Below are 22,393 nucleotides of genomic sequence, written 5' to 3'. Positions count from 1 at the left end.
GAGTGGTTGTTACGAGTGCGGGGATCTTAGCCACATGAAGAGGTTTTGCCCCAAGCTTCGGGGCAATGCAGTACAGTAGGGTTCTCAACCCATGATTACAGCGCAAGCTGCCACACCAGCCATCTGGTCGCCCAGAGGCGGAGGGCAGGTGGGCAGGGGCCGTCCTAGAGGTGGAGGCTAGACAGGCAGAGGTCATCTAGGTATAGGCCAGTCAGTCGGCGTTCCATCTCGGTTCTATGCTTTCTAGCCAGACTAGATGTAGTGGCCTCAAATGCAGTGATCACAGGTAATATTTCTGTCTACGGTAGGCATGCTTCGGTACTATTTGATCCACGATCTATGTATTCATATGTGTCATCTCTGTTTGCTCATTTCCTGGGTATTCCTTGCGAGTCCTTGGGTACTCATGTATATGTGTCCACACCAGTGGGCGATTTTGTTGTTGTATATCGAATCTATCGGTCTTATACCGTGACTTTTTGTGGTTCTGAGACTAGGGAGAATCTTCTGTTGCTTGATATGATCGCTTTGAGGTCATCCTAGGCATGGATTGGATGTCCCTATATCACGCCATCCTTTATTACCACGCCAAAACGGTTACCTTGGCGATGCTAGAGTTGCCTAGATTAGAGTGGAAGGGTTCGTCTGTTAGTGCATCTACTCAGGCTATCTCTTTTCTAAAGGCTCGACACATAGTCAAGAAGGGTTGCTTGTCTTATCTAGCTTATGTTCGGATACTACTATAGAGACCCTGGCGATTGATTCAGTGCCCGTAGTCCGGGAGTTCTCCTATGTGTTTCCTTCTAATCTTCCAGGCATGCCACCAGATCGTGATATCGATTTCTGTATCGATTTGGATCTAGGTACTCAGCCTATCTCTATTCTACCGTACCGTATGGATCCGAAATAGTTGAAGGAACAACTTGAGGAGTTGCTATAAAAGGGGTTTGTCAGACCGAGTTTATCGCCTTGGGGTGCACCGGTGTTGTTTGTGAAGGAGAAAGATGGGACTATGCGGATGTGCATTGATTACTGCTAGTTGAACAAAGTTACCATTAAGAACCCATTACCGCGCATTGATGATTTGTTTGGCCAGTTTCAGGGTGCCAGGGTGTTCTCTAAGATTTACTTGAGATCAAGGTACCACTAGTTGAATATTCGGGATTCAGATGTTTCAAAGACGGCTTTACGAACTAGATATGGCCACTATGAGTTTTTAGTAATGTCCTTTGATTTGACTAATGCCCTGGCAGTGTTTATGGATTTGATGAACGTGGTGTTTAGGCCATATATTGATTCGTTTTTCATTGTCTTCATTGATGACATTTTGATCTACTCACGCATCATGGAGGAGCACGAACAGCATTAGAGAGTGGTGCATTAGACCTTGCAGAAAAAAAAAGCTATAAGCTAAGTTCTCCAAGTGTGAGTTCTGGTTAGATTCTGTAGCATTATTGGGGCATGTTGTATCCGAGCAAGGCGAATGTAGTTGCGGGTGCCTTGAGCATAAAGGTGGAGAGTATGGGTTGTTTGGCATTCATTTTAGCAGAGGCGAGGCCCCAAGATTTGGACATTCAGTCCTTGGCTAACAGACTTGTGAGGTTGGATATTTCAGAGCCCAGCCGAGTTCTTACATGCATCATCGCCCAGCATTTACTACTTGAGCAGATCGAGGCTTGTTAGTCTAATTCTCTGCGACTATCGGTGAGGATGGAGTTCTTCGACTCCCAGGTCATCTATGTGTCGCTAATGTTGATGGATTAAGGGAAATGATTCTAGCAGAGGTACACAGTTCTCGATATTCTATTCATCCAGGTGCTACGAAGATGTATCGCGACCTGAGGCAACATTATTGGTGGCAGCGGATGAAGAAAGACATAGTCGAGTTGTGGCGAGACGTCTAAATTGCTAGTAGGTTAAGTATGAGCACCAGAGGCTAGGTGGCCTACTCCATCTGATGATTATACCTGAGTGCAAGTGGGAGCACATTACTATGGACTTCGTCGTTGGGTTGCCGCGGACCTTGTAGAAGTTTGATGTAGTTTGTGTTATTATCAACAAGTTGACCAAGTCGGCATACTTCATTCCGGTTGTGGCCACGTATTCTTCAGAGAATTGGCCTAGATTAACATTTAGGAGATTGTTCGATTGCATGGTGTGCATGTTTCCATTATATCAGATAGATGCCCTCAGTTTACTTCGCATTTCTGGAGAGCAGTACAGAGTGAGTTGGGGACCCGGATAGAGCTTACCACAACTTTTCATCTGCAGACCGACAGGCTGTCAGAGTGGATAATTCAAATTTTGGAGGATATGTCAGAGCATGTGTGATTGATTTTAGAGGGCAGTGGGATCGATTCTTGCCTTTAGCTGAGTTTTCCTATAACAACAGTTATCGGTCCAGCATCGAGATGGCACCATTTGAGGCTTTATATATTTGGCGATGTCGTTCGCCCATCAGATGGTTTGAACCCTGCGAGGTTAAGTTATATGGTAATAATTTGGTGAAGGATACCTTGGAAAAGGTAAAGTTGATTCAGGAGCGACTTTGTACAGCACAGTCCAAACAGAAGAGTTACGCAGATCAGAAGGCGCGTGATTTATCATTTATGGTGTGTGAGAAGGTTCTCTTAAAAGTCTCACTGATGAAAGGAATCATGAGGTTCAATAGGAAGGTCAAGTTGAGCCCAAGGTTTATAGGTCAATTTTAGGCATGGAGGTGAGTTGGGGAGGTTGCTTATGAGCTTGATTTTCCTCCCAGTCTATTGGGAGTTCATTCGGTTTTCCACATGTCAATGCTTCGGAGTAAACATGCCGATCGGTAGTATCTGTTAGAATACATCACGGTTCATGCTGAGAGCTTGGGCAATGAAGAGGAGCCAGTTTCCATTGTTGACAGACAAGTTTGCATGTTAAGGTCCAAGAAGAGTTCTGCAGTAAATGTTCAGTGGAGGGGTCAACTAGTCGAGGAGGCGACTTGGGAGACCAAGGAGGACATGCGGAGTAAATACCCACACTTATTCGGCACTCTAGGTATGATTCTAGACCCGTTCGAGGACGAACATTTATTTAAGAGGTGGAGAATATAATGACTTGATCATTCGTTTTGCATTTTAGATCCTTGTTCCCCTAAATAAGAGCCTTCGTATGTGCTTTTATAGTTTTATGACTTGCGGGGATGGTTAGCTCGAGTTTGGAAGGGTTCAGGTTGAAATCAGAATACTTAGTTCCTTAGTATTGGTATTAAAGGACCAAGTTTGACTTGGGTCAACATTTCTAGTAAACCACTTGGGAATCGGGATTGAACAATTCCAATAGGTTCGTATGATGATTTTGGACTTGGGCATATGTTCGGAACAGGTTTTGGATGACCCAAGAGCGTTTCGACTTATAAAGTTGAAAGTTGGCGCATTGAAAGTTTTAAAGTTCTTTAAATTTGATTTTGAGTAGGTTTTGGAATTATCGAGGTTTGTTTGGGATTTCGAGACCGGGAATAGTTCCGTATGGTGATTTAAGACCTACACGCAAAATTTGGTATCATTCCAAGTAGTGTAAGTATGATTTGGCGTGTTCAGAGCGAATTGGAAACTTGAAGTTCATAACTTGATTCAATTTGATTTTGGGGTGTGATTCTTATTTTTGATGTTGATTTACATGATTTGAGAGTTTGATCAGGTCCATATTTTGTTTATGGACTTGTTGGTGTAGTTGGATCGGATCTCGGGTGGCTTAGGTGAGTTTCGGACCACCTGGAGTTGATTTCAAAAGTCTGATATCTGGTGCTCTAGTTTCCTTCTTCGCGAACACGGAGAAGGCCTCGCATTCGTGATAAAGGAATTGGGCTGGGGAATTTATGTGCTATGCGTTTGCAGAAAAGAGCTCGTGATCACGAAGCTCTAGGTCACTGACCTTCGCATTCACGTGATGGGGCTCGCATTCACAAAGGCTAAGGCAAGCCGGGTGGGGGTGGAATTGTTGGTCTTCGTGTTCGCGAAGGAGCTCTCACGTTCGTGTAGGGCAGACCAGGTAAGTCTCCACATTCATGAGGCCCTGGTTGCGTTCACGATGGCCAAATTTTCTGGGCCTAGGCTGTTTGCCTTCACGATCGCGAAGAAGGCATACTGGGCAGTGATTTGTTTTAAAAACGGGACTTAGGCCATTTCCTCTCATTTTTCATTCCCTTGGCTGATTTAGGAGCTTCTTGGAGAGGGATTTTTACCTAGCTATTGAAGGTAAGAAATTCCTACCCTATATAAGTTTAATACATAGATTATGGGTAGATTGTAACATGTAAAACTGTGGAAATTATGAGTTTAGTTGAAAATAATAGGTTTTGATAAAAATGGGATTTTAACCACAAAATGATTATGAAATTGAGTGAAAATTATATATTAGAGTTCGTGAGGTTATGAGGTACATTTATCTTCAAATATTTTCAGAATCCAGGCACGTGGGCCCGGGGTGAATTTTAGGAATCTTCTAATTTGGGTTGGGTAATTACTCTATAGTTAAGTATGAACTTTTGAATATATAATGACTTAATTATACAATATTTGGTTAGTTTCAGGTGGTTTGGCACCAAGTTGAGGATTTAAAGCATATTTGTGGACCGAAAGTGAGCTTGAGAACGAGGTAAGTATCTTGTCTAACCTTATAAGCGGGAACTCATCCCCTTAGGTGTATTTTATTGTGAATTACTTGGGGGGGGGGGTACGTACATACTAGGTGATGAGAGTCCGCACGCAGCTATATTTCATGTGGTGTCCGGGTAGTTTTAGATTTACGTCATGCTTTGTTTGTACTGTTATGTTGATTATACACATTAAATCTTAAATAGAGCTGAGATTAAGGATATTAATATTTAAAGTCTCCAGTTTAGATTTTTTTTTTTTTGGAAAGAATTGAAGAATTATATAATGACTTTGAGAAATCCATGTCCATTCATGTCGCAAGTATTCTCGCGAGCGAGGTAAATTCTTCTACTCTCATGGGAGTGGGTTGTTCGCCTCGGCAAGTTAATAGATGCATATTTGGTTCGTGCCGTTCAAACCTCGGCAGTGCACACAATATATTTTTGGGATGGGGCCGTACGACCTCGGCATAGATCGTGCGTGATAATATTCAGAGCTAAGCACACTTGATATTAGGTTATGGCTTGAGAATTTATAATTATTTAATTACAGAAATTAATTTGGAAGTTACTTTTAGTTGAAGAATTATTTATTCACTTCTTGTTATTGAGTTATTATTATTGTTCACATGATCCATGTTTATTTAGCACTTGTGTATTTTATTTGTTGGCCCATAGTAAGTGTCTATGTCGACCCCTCGTAACTACTTCTTCGAGGTTAGACTGGATACTTACTGGGTACATGTTGTTTATGTACTCACGCTACACTTCTGCACTAATCGTGCAGGATTGAGGCAGGTACATCTGGTAGTCACCGCGATGCGTACCACCAATATCTTAGGCCTAGTGGTAAGCTGCTATCCTGAGCCGTTCTGCAACACCCAAAGCTTCTCTTTTGCATTTAGTTTCTGTCTATTTTTATTTCACACAGTAGTTAAAGTTTTGTATATTCTACTAGTTGCTCATACACTTGTGACACCAGGTCTTGGAATCTTACTAGTAGACACTTGATAACTTTTGGGCATCTATCTCGTCACATTTGTTCTTATAATTGTTTACTCTTTATTTTATTAAATTTCTCTCTTCTTACTTACCTAATAATTAAAAACCAACTATTTCTAAATTTGTAAAAGGGACAATTATATGGTTAGTTTACTGTTGGTTTGCCTAGCGGTAACATTGGGTGTCATCACGGCCTATAGGAAATATTGGGTCTTGACAAGTGTTTTGAAAGATTTAAATGATAATATAGTTGTATTAATTTCACTATCAAGGAGTGGTTTATCAAGAGATGAGAGATCCACATTATCAAAGCTTGAATAATTATTTTGGATACTAAATCAATTGGATTGATTATGATTTGTTGTGAATATATTTTGAAAATAATTATGGTGTGTGCTAAAATATCATTGTGGTTGTCCACCCAATATTCATGCTCATTTTTAAAGAAGCTTATATGGTTTTGTCTTTTCCTATTAGAAACACTAATATGGAAAAAACCAGTATATTCATCATCATCATTGAGCCAAGTAATACGGCATCTAAGTTTCGATAATCCTCCTCTAGTTTTAGAAAGTTGTTATATTCTCTTATACGTATTTGTTCAAGATTTTGCAAAATAGACTGCGGCCATAATTAACAGAATTCTGAATACCATAAAGATGACCTAACAACTTTACTAATTTCTAAATATATTCCCAAAAGTTAATTTTTCCCACATTTGTATGTTGTTGGTGACGTTTTTGATATTGAATATAAGATCATTTTGACAATTAGACGTTACTATATTAATTAAGTGCGGATAAGTGCACCAAATATTGTCAAGTCTAAAAGGTCTCGAGAAATTTTATTGAAAATTGTTTAATTTGACTAAAATTGGACTGTGGTCTGAATATATTTTAGGAAGGTGGGTAATGGTTGTGTTGGGAAAAATTTGCATCCAATCTTCATTAGCAGATACACAGTCTAATCTTTCCATGATCAAGCCCTTACTTTTTCTTCTATGATTAGACCAAGTAAATTTACAAACTTTAAAACCTAAGTCTATTAGTTTACAGTTATTAATATAATTTCAAAGTTTAGAGAATCTATTAAGGTGTAGAGGTCTACCACCCAATTTCTCTGATGAATTAACAATATTTTTGAAATCCCCTCCTATCATCCAATGTCTTTTGAAATTTTTTGAGATGAAAATTAGGTTTTTTCACATAGTATCTCTATTATACTGATTTGTGCTTGCATAAATAGAAATAAATAGCCAAGATTATTTAAAGGGTCGTACATCTAACAATGCATGTATTTCTTAGTAGGAACTTCAATCATCTTTGAGAAGTTAAAATCATTGAGAAGAGTTGCATGGGAAGTCATCCTGTTTCTAGTAAAGCTACCATGCATGGCTTATGAGTATCTATGAGTTCCCTAAAATTCCTTCAAACATCATCATTATTAGCTCCATGAACATTTCAGAAAATTACAGAATTTGCTCTATTCATTTGGATTGGTTGTTGATAGTTGGTGTTGGTCTCTAGCTCCACCGGATTGTTGTAGTTCCTACTCATGAATGGTTCTAAAATCACCACATGCTTCCCAACAGTTGGATCCTGAGGGGTCTTATATGCATGGAGCATTTGTACATTGCAGTTGGACAACTGAAGATGTACTTCTTGCTCAACATTTCCTGAAAGAGTAGTATTTTCACCTCGTTTAGGTTTGAAAATTCCATACTCTATTACATACCTTGTGGAGGGAGTTGTTCTTCTTCCCCTACTGGATTCTATCCTGGTTCTTGATAATTATGTTGGGGATTGGGTTCCATGGATACTGGGATGTTGTTTATCTCCTGGGCTTGTTCCTGATTTGCATGCAATCCCCATGGCATGAATATTGAGTTCAGATAAGTGATCTCCTCTGGTGGGACCAATGGAAGGTTCATTGGGACATTTGGAGGGATCTGTATATAAGAGATTTGGCAGTTAATTCATTTTTGTTGTTATTATTAGAGGTGACCGTAGTATTTTGTTTTAAAATATTAGGATTCAATGATTGAGACTCCATTAACAAAGCTTTTTCGGTACATTCCACGTGCAGATTAGTCTCTATAGAGATGTCCATTGTAGTGTGTATGCATTAATTATTATCAAGATTTTCCATTGGTGGGTCAGTGGTTTCGTCTAAAACCTTGGGCAGGTTATCCAGTTGAGAGAAGTGGTTATTAGTAGGCAGCATTGTTTTGTGAGTGCCTGCTGTATTCAAAGATTTTTGGTTGTTCTTTTTGTCTATGTCAGACAATTTATGGGACTCCTTTTTAATGTACCTAAGTTTTTAAGTGTTGAGATACTTATCTGTGTTTGCATCAAAGATTCTGGCATTAATACCTATTGTAGGTGAGTTACCAATTGTTGGAGATATTGATCGTGCACCATGTGTCTTCTTCTTTGCGAATGAAATTGTTTTCCATTCACCTTCCTCTAGACTTTGTGTATTGGAATTTGAAATTAACCCTTGTAGATTTATCATGGAAGGTTGTGGACTTGAGTAAGGACATTTTTGAACGTTGTGACCAAGTTTTCCACAATTTTTACAGAAAAAATTTCCATTTGTATAAAATTTGTTGTTTATAAGAACCAATAAGAATTAAGGGCTTAACTGGTGTGTCTATGGGCACCGCTACAAACAACCTTGCGTATCTTCCTCTTAGGGTGGATGAAGTGCAGGCATCAAAACGAAGTAGTTTTCCTATTTTGTTTCCAATTTTTTGAAGGATAATACTATCATAGAACTCAGTTGGGAGTTGTGGTAAGCGTATCCATACATCTGAAAACTGTTGTTTAGCCTCGCTTTCCCTGAATTGTGGTTCCATTTTTGCACAGATAGGAAGAAACCATTAATGAACCATGGGCCATTATGTAAAGACTTAATCATATTTTCTTCTTTCTTAAACTTCACAATGAAGTAATCTACTCCTAGGTCCACGAGGATAAAGTTTTCTGGAGGTCTCCATATCTCTTGGATTTTTTTTTCTTAAAATAATAATGAAGTATACATTTATCCTTGAGTTTGATAATGACAGAGTATTTCCAAGGCTGGTAAGTACGTTTGAGGTCTTCAGTTGATAGGTTGCTTTGAATTCCTTCATCAATTGCTTCCAGACCACATGCATAGACTTTAGGCAGTGTTGCCTCCTCCATTGGTGTATCAGCTGGCATGAATTAAGTATGTGGTTCTTCATGTTGTATAGTTATATGGGTCTCCTTGTAAGGAACTAACAATTTATCTTTTAATGTGGTGGTAGGATTATGTAAGAGTGGGGGAGTAAGCGATGGATTGCGGGTGGGAGTTTTGTGGGCTGTTGAGTTCCCCGGGTGGATTGATAATATTAGGTAGCTTTGGTGGAATTAATGAGGTTCGGGAAGGGAATTTGAAGGGCTCCTCATTATGAGTGATTGAGAAGATGAAGAGTTTTAGAGAGAAGGTAGACCTTGCTGAAACTGAAAAGGAGGCATGATAAGTCGTAAAATTTAGATGATAAAATTATAAAATTAAAACTAAGTGTAGTTGACTATACAAAGTAATGATTGAGGAATTCTATGAGACAGTTTCTTCCTTTATTGAGTTAGTTATATATGATCAACAACCATCAATTCAAGAGCATACATTACATTGTAATCTTACATAATTCTTAACATAATATTTATAAGATCTTTTTATTTAAAAATCACTTACGAGATTGAATACACGCGTAATATGCGTATCCTAAGACTTGTGTCTTTAAATATATGTTATTATCAAATTATGAAGTAATCCGGCCCTATTTAATCCTGCTCTAAAAATACATGTAGTTCTCTTGATTGGAAGTATATATAATGTACATGACAGAGGATCTGGAAATTAAAGAGGCAGGTGGGTGATTATTGTAAGAGAAACTCGCATATAATGACATATCCATAGAATAGGAAAAATAGAATTTTGAGTTTATGAGTTTGAAATTCTAGAAAGACCGTATTATTGGGTTTTCGAATGATTTCTTTTATACATATTAAGTAGTTTTTTAAACACAAATATAAAGTTTGTGTCAAAGCTATTGAATTCCGTCGAATCCATAAACACTACATTAGCTCCAGTGGTGGAGTTGAAATTTTTATTAAGCGAATTTAATATATAAAAGAGTAAACACATAAGAAATTAATGAGATTCAACATCTATTATATATATACATAAAAAATAATTTTATCTATATATCGTATAATTTTTTACGGCGAAACTCATAAACCCCTTACCCCCCCCCCCCAACCCCCCTCCCTCTAGCTAGCACCGCCCATGGCGCGCGCCTCCGGCCCAATCCCTATCAAAAGTGAAATTGTCTTTAAGCCAATCCCAAGTTGTGTAACTAGTTAGACATAAAGTCTTGACAACCTGATATCTGCTTTTTCAATGGCTTTTCTATTTTGAGAAGATCTAATTAAAGAGAAGTTATTAACATCAGGACTAACTCCTTTAGTCGAATTTGTTAAATACAGGAAGTATAACAATTAACAAAATCAAGTCTCTAATGCAATGAATGACGACAAGATCTTTGTCTGAGTATGATTTATAATTCGTATCGATATGTCATTAAAAAAGCTAGTTTAGCATTTATCATGTTTTCTTCTATCCTTGCATGAGCTAGATTAGATTCATAAATCTACATTTCAACGTCATGGTTTATAAATTCTGAATTGGAGGGCTTATAATCAATGTACGTTTACATTGTAGAAGTTAATTACGTACTAGTAGTAATTTGAGTTGTGGATGGGACGGAAGGGAATTAGGAAATTAAATTACTTTATATATTAAACCTCTCTATTAAAGTGATCATGTTTTAGGGGAACTTTGGCACGTGAACATATAGGAATAAGGCCTACTTCTTTGCAAAAAAGTTTCTGAATTTCTCTTCTTTTTTTTCTTTCTTTCTTGCGTAACTGTCCAACTACTACATTTCTCTTGAACTATAGAAAGGCAGCACTTTTATTTATTTATTTATTTATTAATTAATTAGACATAAAGTCTTGACATAAAGAAGATCAATATTCTCACACCATTACAGAAGATCAACAACAGAATACAAGGAGAGGAAGAAGTGAAACCAGAAAAAAATAGCGAAAGACACAGGAACAGAACTCAACCTTTAATGAGAAGGAATCAAAAGGAAGACAACCCCCAGCTGATCTCAATGATTAGTGCTCTTTTTTGGAATATTAGGGGAGTTAGATCCAAAAAAGCCATTCACAGGCTAAAGAAACTAATTAACATCAACAACACTCAATATGTGACTATCTTTGAACCTTTTGTCTCATAAGAAAAATTAGATGGCTATAGGAAATTCTTAGGTTTCTAACACTGTTGCTGCAATAATATTGGCCAAATCTGGTATTTTTGGAATTCCTACAATACTACTACAGTGTCATGATCCAAAAATCCCTCCAAAGAAGTCGTGATGGCACCTAGTCTCTAAACTAGGTAAGCCTAACATTTACAGTAATAATATGAGTATTTACTAACTTTAAATTAAATTAATCTGAACAAATTACAATTTTCAAAATCGGTAGTACAAGTCATAATCCTTTATAGGAGTAATTATAGAAAATAAATACATCACTGTTCCGAAACAAGGGAACATATGGAAATAAGTACAATTGAAGGTGACTCTGAGGCCTGCAAACGCTGCGACAGGTGTACCTTGAGTCTCCACCGCAACGATCCGTACAACCACTACCGATCAATTACCTAGATCTGTACAAAAAAAATATACAGAAAAGTAGTATGAGCACACCACGGCGATGCCCAGTAAGTATCAAGACTAACCTCGGTGGAGTAGTGACGAGGTACAGTCAAAACACTCACTAGTCTAATAACCTGTGCAATATAGCATACAAAAATATAGGAAGCAATTATTATTCAACCAGTGACATAAATAGCAGGGCAACAAGAACACCATAAATATTGCTCAACGAATAATGAATACAAGTGTAATCAATTAGTCAAGTCCTTCAAATATAAACTTTTCGCCTATAAATTCTTCAAGTAATAATCTTTAAGATATAATACTTTCCAATAAATATGTTTCGAATATATTTCCTTCAAATAAACATCTTTCAAATATATTTCTTTTGAGTAAAGTCACCTTGTGACGCCTCATTTTATAATCATAAATAATATAGGTCTCGGCCCACTTTCATATTTTTACGGCATCTCGTGCCCATATTTCTATCACACCTGCACGGGCAACTCACGTGCCATTAAAAAAAATCATCATATTTTTCCCGGCACCTGGTGCCCACATGTTTCTGTCTCACATTGCGCAACAATGTTCTCATGTTACTCAGTTCATAGGGTCCATAACCCAATACAATTAAGAATGTTCAAGGAGCTTCATTACTTAATATAAAGTAGAGTACAACTTTCAACCCAATTAGGAAATCAACAAGAAAAGATGAAGTTATTTTTAGAAATCATTACCTTTAACACGAGAAATAAATAAATCAAAACATAATAGAAATTCCATTTTAAGTAAAAATATGACTTTAGACGTTTTATGGAGGTTTAATTGAGAAACTAATTGAATTAGAGGTATAACAATTGTTGAAAATTTAAGTATTGAAAGTTGTATATAAATACGGCGAAGTATTGAAAACACTATGGGTTACAACACAAAGGATACAACAGTAAAGGGATCTAAATAGTTAAAACACTTGAATTGTTAATAACAAATAAACACCGCAAACAGAAAGTGCACGACATCACCCTCCGTGCTTTTACTCTCGTTCTCACCATGCACGGCATCACCCTCCGTGCTTTACACTCTTCCTCACCATAAAAATCAATAGAATCGGTACGGAATGGTACATCGTGCGGCATGGCATCACCCTTCGTGCTTTACACTCTCTCACAAATATCATGCACGGCATCACCCTTCGTACTTTACACTCTTCCTCACAATATCATGCACGACATCACCCTTCGTGCTTTACACTCTTCCTCACCCAAACAATGAAAATAATACATCCCGGTAAGGAATCAACAACAATCCAACAATCCAATCACAAGGAAATTCACCACCAAAAGTATGATTACATACCAACAAGAGAATCATGGAGAAACCAAAAAGTGCAATAATCTTAACAGAACAATAAGGCATGTAAAGCACGTGATAACTACACCGACAACTACAACAAATTGGACACATAGCATATATACACGGGGTCATAAAGGAATTTCCAATTAAGAGATAACAAAACAATAAGGAGAACAGTTACTTCAATTAAGGCAAATAAGGACAAGTAACAGATAAGAATTAGAGGAAGGCTAACAACATTATGTGGAGCATATAGAGGTAAATTATGCAATTAGGTAACTCAATCATAACTGAATATTTCTCATATAATGAACATAAGGACCTAAGAATCTTAAAGGGAAATTCTCCCACAAATTAGATCGAGCACATGCTCGTCACCTCGCGTGCACGGACTACAATTAGCATAGAGGACTCAAATTCTAAGGGGTAGTCCCCCACACAAGGTTAGGCAAGATACTTCAGTGGCGAGGCCAGAAAATTATTCAAGGGTGTTCAAACTTGAACACGAAAAAATAAATGTGGAACTACGGGTTCGATCCTGCATCCTTGAAGCAATTTTGACCACCCTTTGCCACTGGGCTATGGCTCTTCATTGTTACAAGGGTGTTCAATATGTATTACATTTATATAAATCCTAATATTTTACCTATATACACGGTATTATTTTTCGACGAAGGGTAGTCAGTTGACCACCCTTGCTACCATGTAGCTTCGCCCCTGGATACTTACCTTAACGGAGTTAGTCCGATATTCCAAAATAGCATTCTTGCACGAAACGACCTCCGGACAGCTCCAATCTTTCTTAAGCTTTTCTTACCTTACTACAATGTTTCCGGAAATATCAAACGCGGCATTTTCAACAGTAGAAAAATTGCGGAAACAATGGTCTCATATATAAGCCAGCAGTTCCCAAGTAATGGTTTCTCATACTAATAAAATTGACTACTTTATTCTTATGCTATTACAAATTACTTTTCAATAATTACGACATCATTAGTTAAATCATATGTTTCTTATTAAAATAGCAGAAGCCGAACTTGTTGAAGATGATTTTATAGCCGCTCCTTTCAAAATCAAAATTTTACGTCTAAATTGCACCATTCACCAATCATTATCTTATTATTACTTCCACTCGTTGGCTAACTATTTTCTAGTTAATTAAAAGGACATTGTAGCATGCAAGAAAAATAGTACTACGCGTACCAGTGCAATAATCTAAATCCCATATTTTATTGTTTAACTCTATCACTATTCAAGCACTATCAATTTATATTGTCTCCCCCAATCATTGGCTTACTCATGAATGCTATCACTTTTTACTTCCCAATCATCACTATGTTTATTACCATAACATAATCGAACAAATAGCAAGTGAACAACAGTAACATAGATATGATACCTGTTTGTGAATTGTGTTTATTTTCCCAGTGCTATCGCCGCCTCCCGTCGTTCCCTTCTCGTGGAGAAATTCCTTCGTGATATATATTAGTAAACCTCAATTACTTCTTTTTCTACCAATTAAGGATACCGATTATAATATCTAACCAATGAGTAAGTGGTGGGTTTGGCCCACTTATTAACGTTTTAAATACTAACTAAATTCACTTCCTTCCACTTTTAAATTTATAATATGTAATTGGCTCACTAACCACCTATTTAATACAGTATCTTAGTACTTTTCCAATAGCCAAAAATAAATCAATTCACTAACCTCACAATTAATAAATATAAAAAAAAATGGGTTATTACAGTGGGTTTACCTCATTTAGATATTTTATCAAACACTATATGTGCACATTTGACTATATCTCTTAACCATAGAATTAGTACATTCAACTACTACCATTTACCAACAATTCATCTCACCATTATTTTTTAACAATTTATACTCCTAATATCACATGTGTGATCAACCATTCACACCCAACTAACAAAATTCCATCAAATAATCACTTTTAAATCCCTACCATGATCATGTATTTAAGTTGGAAATTTATGGCTTCCAATCACAATACCATAAGTTCCAATACTTGATTCATACTCATAATTCTATAATAACTCCATATATGTAAGTCTAAGGGTGAAAGATTACCTCTTGTAGACCAAATCTTGAAAGACAACTTTGGGATGTTCTTGGGATTTTGAAGAAATCCTATGAAATCCAATCAAAACCATGTTGTAACTAGTGATTGAGAAGTGAAATCACCATAAAAATACACTTAAAAACTCACCTTAGGTGTGTAATTGGAGCCTTGACGGAATGGGTGATAGAGAGGATGTCCTAGTCTTGAAAATGACATAAATCCTCTCCTTTCCCGTCCTTAGGTGTATTTAGAGGTCTGCTACTAGCGCGCCCGCGCTAAGGCCGCGCTAACGAGGCAAAAACTTCTGAATATGCGCGGTCGCGCTCAGACCGCGCACCTGGCCGCGCATATGATACATGTCCAGTAAATTGGTCATAACTTTCTGTATACACCTACAAATGACAAACGGTTTGATGCGTTGGAAACTAGACTCACAGAACTTTAATTTGATAGGTTGTTATTCATACAACTCTTTATATATATGTAGATATGCTCGTCCAAAGTGAGGTCTTGTGCGTATTCATTTACAACTTTAGTCTATTATGGAATTTTCCAATTTGGCTTAGACTTAGGACTTTTCTTAGACCCCATATATCTTGTAGTACACCTCGTACACTTTCTATCATATCCAATTGGTATCCATCATAGTAATAGACCTCTTCCACATATAAAATTATATAATTATCACGATCCGGATTTTCCACCCTCGAGAGTCGTGATGACGCCTACTCGTAGAAGCTAGGCAAGCTACGGAGTTGAGAAATCTTTAACTCTTTCACTTTAATCCTTTTTAACAACTCGTATTAACAGGTGATGAACATTCGAATAATAGCGTAAGATGAAAATTAAGCGGAAAACTTAAACAAATATAATACCAAAATAAATACAAAAGGCCAATATATGTCTCTACCCAGAAACTGGTGTCACAACATTCACGGACTGTCTATGATTACTACATACAAATATCTGAAAGAAAGAAGCACAGTCTGTATCGGATACAAGTGATGATAGAACATAATAATAGATAGAAGAGACGCCGGGTCTGCGGACGCCTGTAGGACTACCTCGGAATCCCTGTGGACTGAAGGTTGTCTCCCACACTACTGTCCCAATGTTGCTCCGGTATCTGCACAGAGTGCAGAGTATAGCATCAGCACAACCGGCACCATGTGCTGGTAAGTGCCTGGCCTAACCCTGGCGAGGAAGTGACGAGGCTAGGATCAGACTCTAGATAAACCTGTGCTATTATATAATGTACGGCGGAAAATAAACAGGAATAAACAACTTAAATGGGAGGGGGTACATGCTTCGGGGGAACATATCAGTTCTAGCAGAAACTAACTAGAAATATGAAAGGACAGTACAATATCTACAACAATACAGTAATACTACTATTGCGGCGCGCAACCCGACCCCTTATCATTTAACATTGTTGCGGCGTGCAACCCGATCCAACATAATATAATGTTGCGGCGTGCAACCCGATCCATATATAATAATGTTGCAGCGTTCAACCCGATCCATATATAAAAATATTGCGGCGCGCAACCCGTTCCAAATATACAGTCAACAATAATCATAATAATCGTTCCGGCAAGGGATCAACAGTAAACTACACCATCCCGGCAAGGGAATTCAACAGTACAAGTATATACATCCCGGCAAGGGATCAACAATAAACTACACCATTCCGGCAAGGGAATTTAACAGTACAAGTATATACGTCCCGGCAAGGGAGAATCAGCTATAACCAATCTTAACTCAACTCCTATTCATCTCAGTTATCACCATTACTCAATCATAAGTAGAATCCACGAAAATAAACTAAGTCTTTGCTCAATGCCAAGAATTTACCCACTAAAGCATCCATAGTATCATTAAGAATACAACAAGTATCAATTTAAGACTCACGGTCATGCTCGACACCAACGTATAGATACTCGTTACCATGCCTATACGTCGTACTCAACAAGAAGCAAATAGCAAACAGACTCAACTCCTAATCCCTCAAGTTAAGGTTAGACCGAACACTTATCTCGATGCCACAAACACAATTCACGGCTCAACTATGGTTTTACCTCTTGATTCCACCACCAATTCGCTCGTATCTAGTCACAAGTTACTTAACTATATCAATAAATATTAAATGAATCAATTCTAATGCATAAAAATAGATTGACCTTATTTGATAATTGCTTCCATCAAAAGAGCATGTATAAGCGCCTCCCGTGTTTCACACAAAACCTCTGTTACCTACAACCGTGTAAAATGCTGAAAAATAAAGAAAGCAAGTTCCATGTATTCCACATAATACAGGTAGCTTAGTCCACGCACACTCACACAATGTATTACATAAATTTGAACACATGCACTTCAATTTTTACAAAATGGATCAGAATATTCAATATATTAATGCAATTTGGAGTTCAACAAATCTTAAGAACAGGAAAAAGAAAAAGTTTGTGGCTAGCACAACCAGATAGAATTGACTTAAATTTGCATAGAAAAATTAATATCTGATAACACAAGAATATTTTAGCATCCTTAGCAGATAATCAAACATTTAACATAGTAACCCTGCATAATGAAAACCATAAAATAACTCTACAAGTAAAAACTTTAACGAAGGTGAGAAAGTATACCAAATAATATAGCAAACGGGTGCGGCGGACAATTGAAAGCTAGGGTTCTGCGGACTTGAAATGGAAGAAGAGTGGAGCTTTTTAATATAGTGTAGAAAAGGCCCTTGCACTTTTGAAATCTCTCCCTTAAAATTTAAAACTTCAAATTGCAACTTATCACTTCACAAATCTATATTATATTTTACTCGCTCTGTTCTAATTTATGTGAATCTATTTCTATATTTTTTTTTGGTCTGAATCACGTCAAATGACATCCGTTTCTTACCAATTTCCACAGAAACGTCTTAAATCATATATAAGACCTGTACCGGGTGCCGAAACCAAAATACGGGCCCGATACCAACGTGTTCTAATCAAATTTCATTTCGAATTTCTTTAAAAATACATTTCTCGGGCTTGGGACCTCGGAATCCGATTCCAGGCATATGTCCAAGTTCCATATTTTCCTACGGACCCTCCGGGACCGTCAAATCACGGGTCCGTTTACCCAAAATATTGACCGAAGTCAAATTAACTTATTTTTATAGCCAAATTTTATTATTTTTCACAAATTTTCATATTTAAGCTTTCCGACTATGCACCCGGACTGAGGTGACTCGAAATGAGGTTTTCAAGGCCTCAGAACACAGAATTTAATTTAAAATCATCACATTCTCCACGTCTAAAACAACCGTTCGTCCTCGAACGGACAGAAGAAAGAAGTACCTAAGAGGGGGAAAAGATAGGGATAATGGCTCCGCATATCGGACTCGGGCTCCCAGGTCGATGCCTCAGAAGGCTGACCTCTCCATTGAACACGAACAGAAGGAAAACACTTCGACCTCAACTGACGAACCTGCCGGTCTAGAATAGCCACCGACTCCTCCTCATAAGATAAGTCCTTGTCCAACTGGACAGTGCTGAAATCTAACACGTGGGATGGATCGTCATGATATTTTTGGAGCATGGACACATGAAACTCTAGATGCACGGCTGATAATCTCAGCGGCAATGCAAGTCTATAATTCACCTCTCCCACTCGATCAAGAATCTCAAACGGACCAAAGAACCTAGGGCTAAGCTTGCCCTTCTTCCCAAATCTCATCACGCCCTTCATAGGCGACACTCGAAGCAATACCCGCTCATCGACCATAAAAGCCACATCACGAAACTTGCAGTCTGCATAACTCTTTTGCCTGGACTGAGTAGTACGAAGCCTATCCTGAATAATCCTGACCTTGTCCAAGGCATCCTAAACCAGATCCGTACCCAACAATCGAAAATTAAGCGGAAAACTTAAACAAATATAATACCAAAATAAATACGAAAAGCCAATATATGTCTCTACCCAGAAACCGGTGTCACAACATTCACGGACTGTCTATGATTACTGCATACAAATGTCTGAAAGAAAGAAGCACAGTTTGTCTCGGATACAAGTGATGACAGAACATAATAATAGATAGAAGAGACGGTGAGTCTGCGGACGCCTGTAGGACTACCTCGAAATCCCTGTGGACTAAAGGCTAGCTCCCACACTACTGTCCCAATGCTGCTCCGACCCTATGTACTGGTAAGTGTCTGGCCTAACCCCAGCGAGGTAGTGACGAGGCTAGGACCAGACTCCAGATAAACCTGTGCAATTATATAATGTACGGCGGAAAATAAACAGGAATAAGCCGTTTAAATGGGAGGGGGTACATGCTTCGGGGGAACATATCAGTTCTAGCAGAAACTAACTAGAAATATGAAAGGACAGTACAATATCTACAATAATACAGTAATACTACTGTTGCGGTGCACAACCCGACCCCTTATCATTTAACACTGTTGCGGCGTGCAACCCGATCCATCTATATAACTGTTGCGGCGTGCAACCCGATCCAATATAACATCTTTTGCGGCGTGCAACCCGATCCAACATAATATAATGTTGCGGCGTGCAACCCGATCCATATATAATAATTTTGCGGTGTGCAACCTGATCCATATATAAAAATATTACGGTGCGCAACCTGTTCCAAATATACAGTCAACAATAATCATAATAACCTTCCCGACAAGGGATCAACAATAAACTACACTGTCCCGGCAAGGGAATTCAACAGTACAAGTATATACGTCCCAGCAAGGGATCAACAATAAACTACACCATTCCGGCAAGGAAATTTAACAGTACAAGTATATACGTCCCGGCAAGGGAAAATCAACTATAACCAGATAGAATTGACTTAAATTTGCATAGAAAAATTAATATCTGACTTAAATTTTCATATCCATTATATTGCTGTTATTTATTATGCATTTTTATGGTACTAATATATCGGCTCCTATTACTTTTTTGAGCTGAGGGTCTCCTGGAAACAGTCTCTCTACCCTTCGGGGTAGGGGTAAGGTCTGCGTACATATTACCCTCCCCAGACCCCACTTGTGGGATTATACTGGATCGTTGTTGTTGTTGTTATTGTAGAAAAATTAATATCTGATGACACAAGAATATCTTAGCATCCTTAGCAAAAAATCAAACATTTAACATAGTAACCCTGCATAATGAAAACCATAAAATAACTCTACAAGTAAAAACTTTAACGAAGGTGAGAAAGTATACCAAATAATATAACAAACGGGTGCGGCGGACAATTGAAAGCTAGGGTTCTGCGGACTTGAAATGGAAGAAGAGTGGAGCTTTTTAATATAGTGCAGAAAAGGCCCTTGCACTTTTGAAATCTCTTCCTTAAAATTTAAAACTTCAAATTGTAACTTATCACTTCACAAATCTACATTATATTTTACTTCCTCCGTTCTAATTTATGTGAATCTATTTCTATATTTTTTTTTGTCCGAATCACGTCAAATGACATCCGTTTCTCACCAGTTTCCACAGAAACATCTTAAATCATATATAAGACCTGTACCGGACACCGAAACCAAAATACGGGCCCGATACCAAGGTGTTCTAATCAAATTTCATTTCGAATTTCTTTAAACAATTTTAGAAAATAATTTTCTTTAAAAGTTCATTTCTCGGGCTTGGGACCTTGAAATTCGATTTCGGGCATATGCCCAAGTCCCATATTTTCCTACGGACCCTCTGGGACCGTCAAATCACGGGTCCGGGCCCGTTTACCCAAAACATTGACCGAAGTCAAATTAACTTATTTTTATAGCCAAATTTTATTATTTTTCACAGTTTTTCATATTTAAGCTTTTCGACTACGCGCCCAGACTGCGCACGCAAATTGAGGTGACTCTAAATGAAGTTTTCAAGGCCTCAGAACCCAGAATTCAATTTAAAAGCAAGTGATAACTTTTTGGGTCATCACAATAATTAGAACACGTCAACTTTCTTACTTCGCCAAAACGCGCCGAATTGTCTTATGGACTTCCAAATCCAATTTCGGACACATGTCTAAGTCCGAAATCACCATACGAAGCTATTGACATCATTAAAATTCCAATTTGAGTTTGTTTGCTCAAAAGTCAACTCTCCGGTTAACTCCTTCCATTTGAGCTTCAAAAATAAGATTTTGATTTTTCTTTAAATTTAACTCGGAATCTTATGAAAACCAAACTTGACCATACATACTGGTCATAATGTATTACGAAGCTTCTCGGGGTCTTAAGCCTTTGAACGAGACGCAAATTCTTAAAACAAAAATTCGGGTCATTACATACAGTCATTGCCATCTCAACATATTACAATCAATTTTCACAATGTTATTGGTACGAAGGATATCTATATTACTGTTGTTTATGCTAAATGTAAGTCCAAAGACAGGAGGGACCTCTGGCAATCACTTGAGCAAGATAACATGGTGATTGATGTCCATTGGTGTGTAGGAGATGATTTCAACATAATCATGGATCCTAATGAAAAGCTAGGGGGTAAGCCACACAAAACGTATAGAAGTCTGAAATTTCAGACCTGTATCAACAATTGTGGCCTCATTGACATTGGTTATAATGGTTCTAATTACACTTGGTGTAATAATAGACGACCTGGGAAAAGAATCTAGAAAAGGCTTGACAGAATCTTTGTTAATGATCTTTGGGATCAATTGTTTCAAAGAAGCTCTGTTAGGCATCTGGCTAGGACAGGCTCAGATCATAGACCTCTTCTTATGAAGAAATTGGATGTTAATTAACAGCATATTAAGTGTTTCAGATTTCTGAACTGTTGGGTTAACATAGAGGGTTTCTTTTACATAGTTAAGGAATCCTGGAATACAGAAGTGGATAGGAATCCTATGTGGATCCTTCAAAATAAGCTCAAATCGTTGAGTAAAAGGCTGTCTCAGTGGTCTAGGAATGAAATTGGGGACATTAATGAAGTTGTTACCAATTGGGAAGATAAACTTCAGGAGTTGGAGGACATTGATATTGAAGATAACTCGAAAAAGAGTAGAGAAGATGTCAACAAGGCTCATGCTCAGTATATTAGATGGCTCAGTCTTGAAGAATCCATGCTCAGACAAAAATCTCAGATAAAGTGATTTGAAGAAGGGGAAAGAATACCAGATGTTTTCATTCTATCCGTAGAGAGAAGAGAAGAAGGCAACAGATTAATCGTATAAAAATAGTAGATAACTCGAAAAAGAGTAGAGAAGATGTCAACAAGGCTCATGCTCAGTATATTAGATGGCTCAGTCTTGAAGAATCCATGCTCAGACAAAAATCTCAGATAAAGTGATTTGATGAAGGGGAAAAAATACCAGATATTTTCATTCTATCCGTAGAGAGAAGAGAAGAAGGCAACAAATTAATCGCATAAAAATAGTAGAGGAAATTGGATTAAGGGAGATGAAAAGATATCCAGAAAAGTTGTGAGACATTTTCAAACCATCTTTACCTTACCCCTCATATAATCAGCAATACTATTCTGAATTGTATTCATTTGTGCATTTCAGGTGATGACAAAAATATGCTTAGCAAGGTCCCAGAGGAAGAT

Source organism: Nicotiana sylvestris, chromosome 10 (assembly GCF_000393655.2).
Source record: "Nicotiana sylvestris chromosome 10, ASM39365v2, whole genome shotgun sequence".
In the NCBI taxonomy this organism is placed as follows: Eukaryota; Viridiplantae; Streptophyta; class Magnoliopsida; order Solanales; family Solanaceae; genus Nicotiana; species Nicotiana sylvestris.
The sequence above is the reverse complement of the archived record's forward strand: the minus strand, read 5'-3'. Positions refer to the sequence as shown.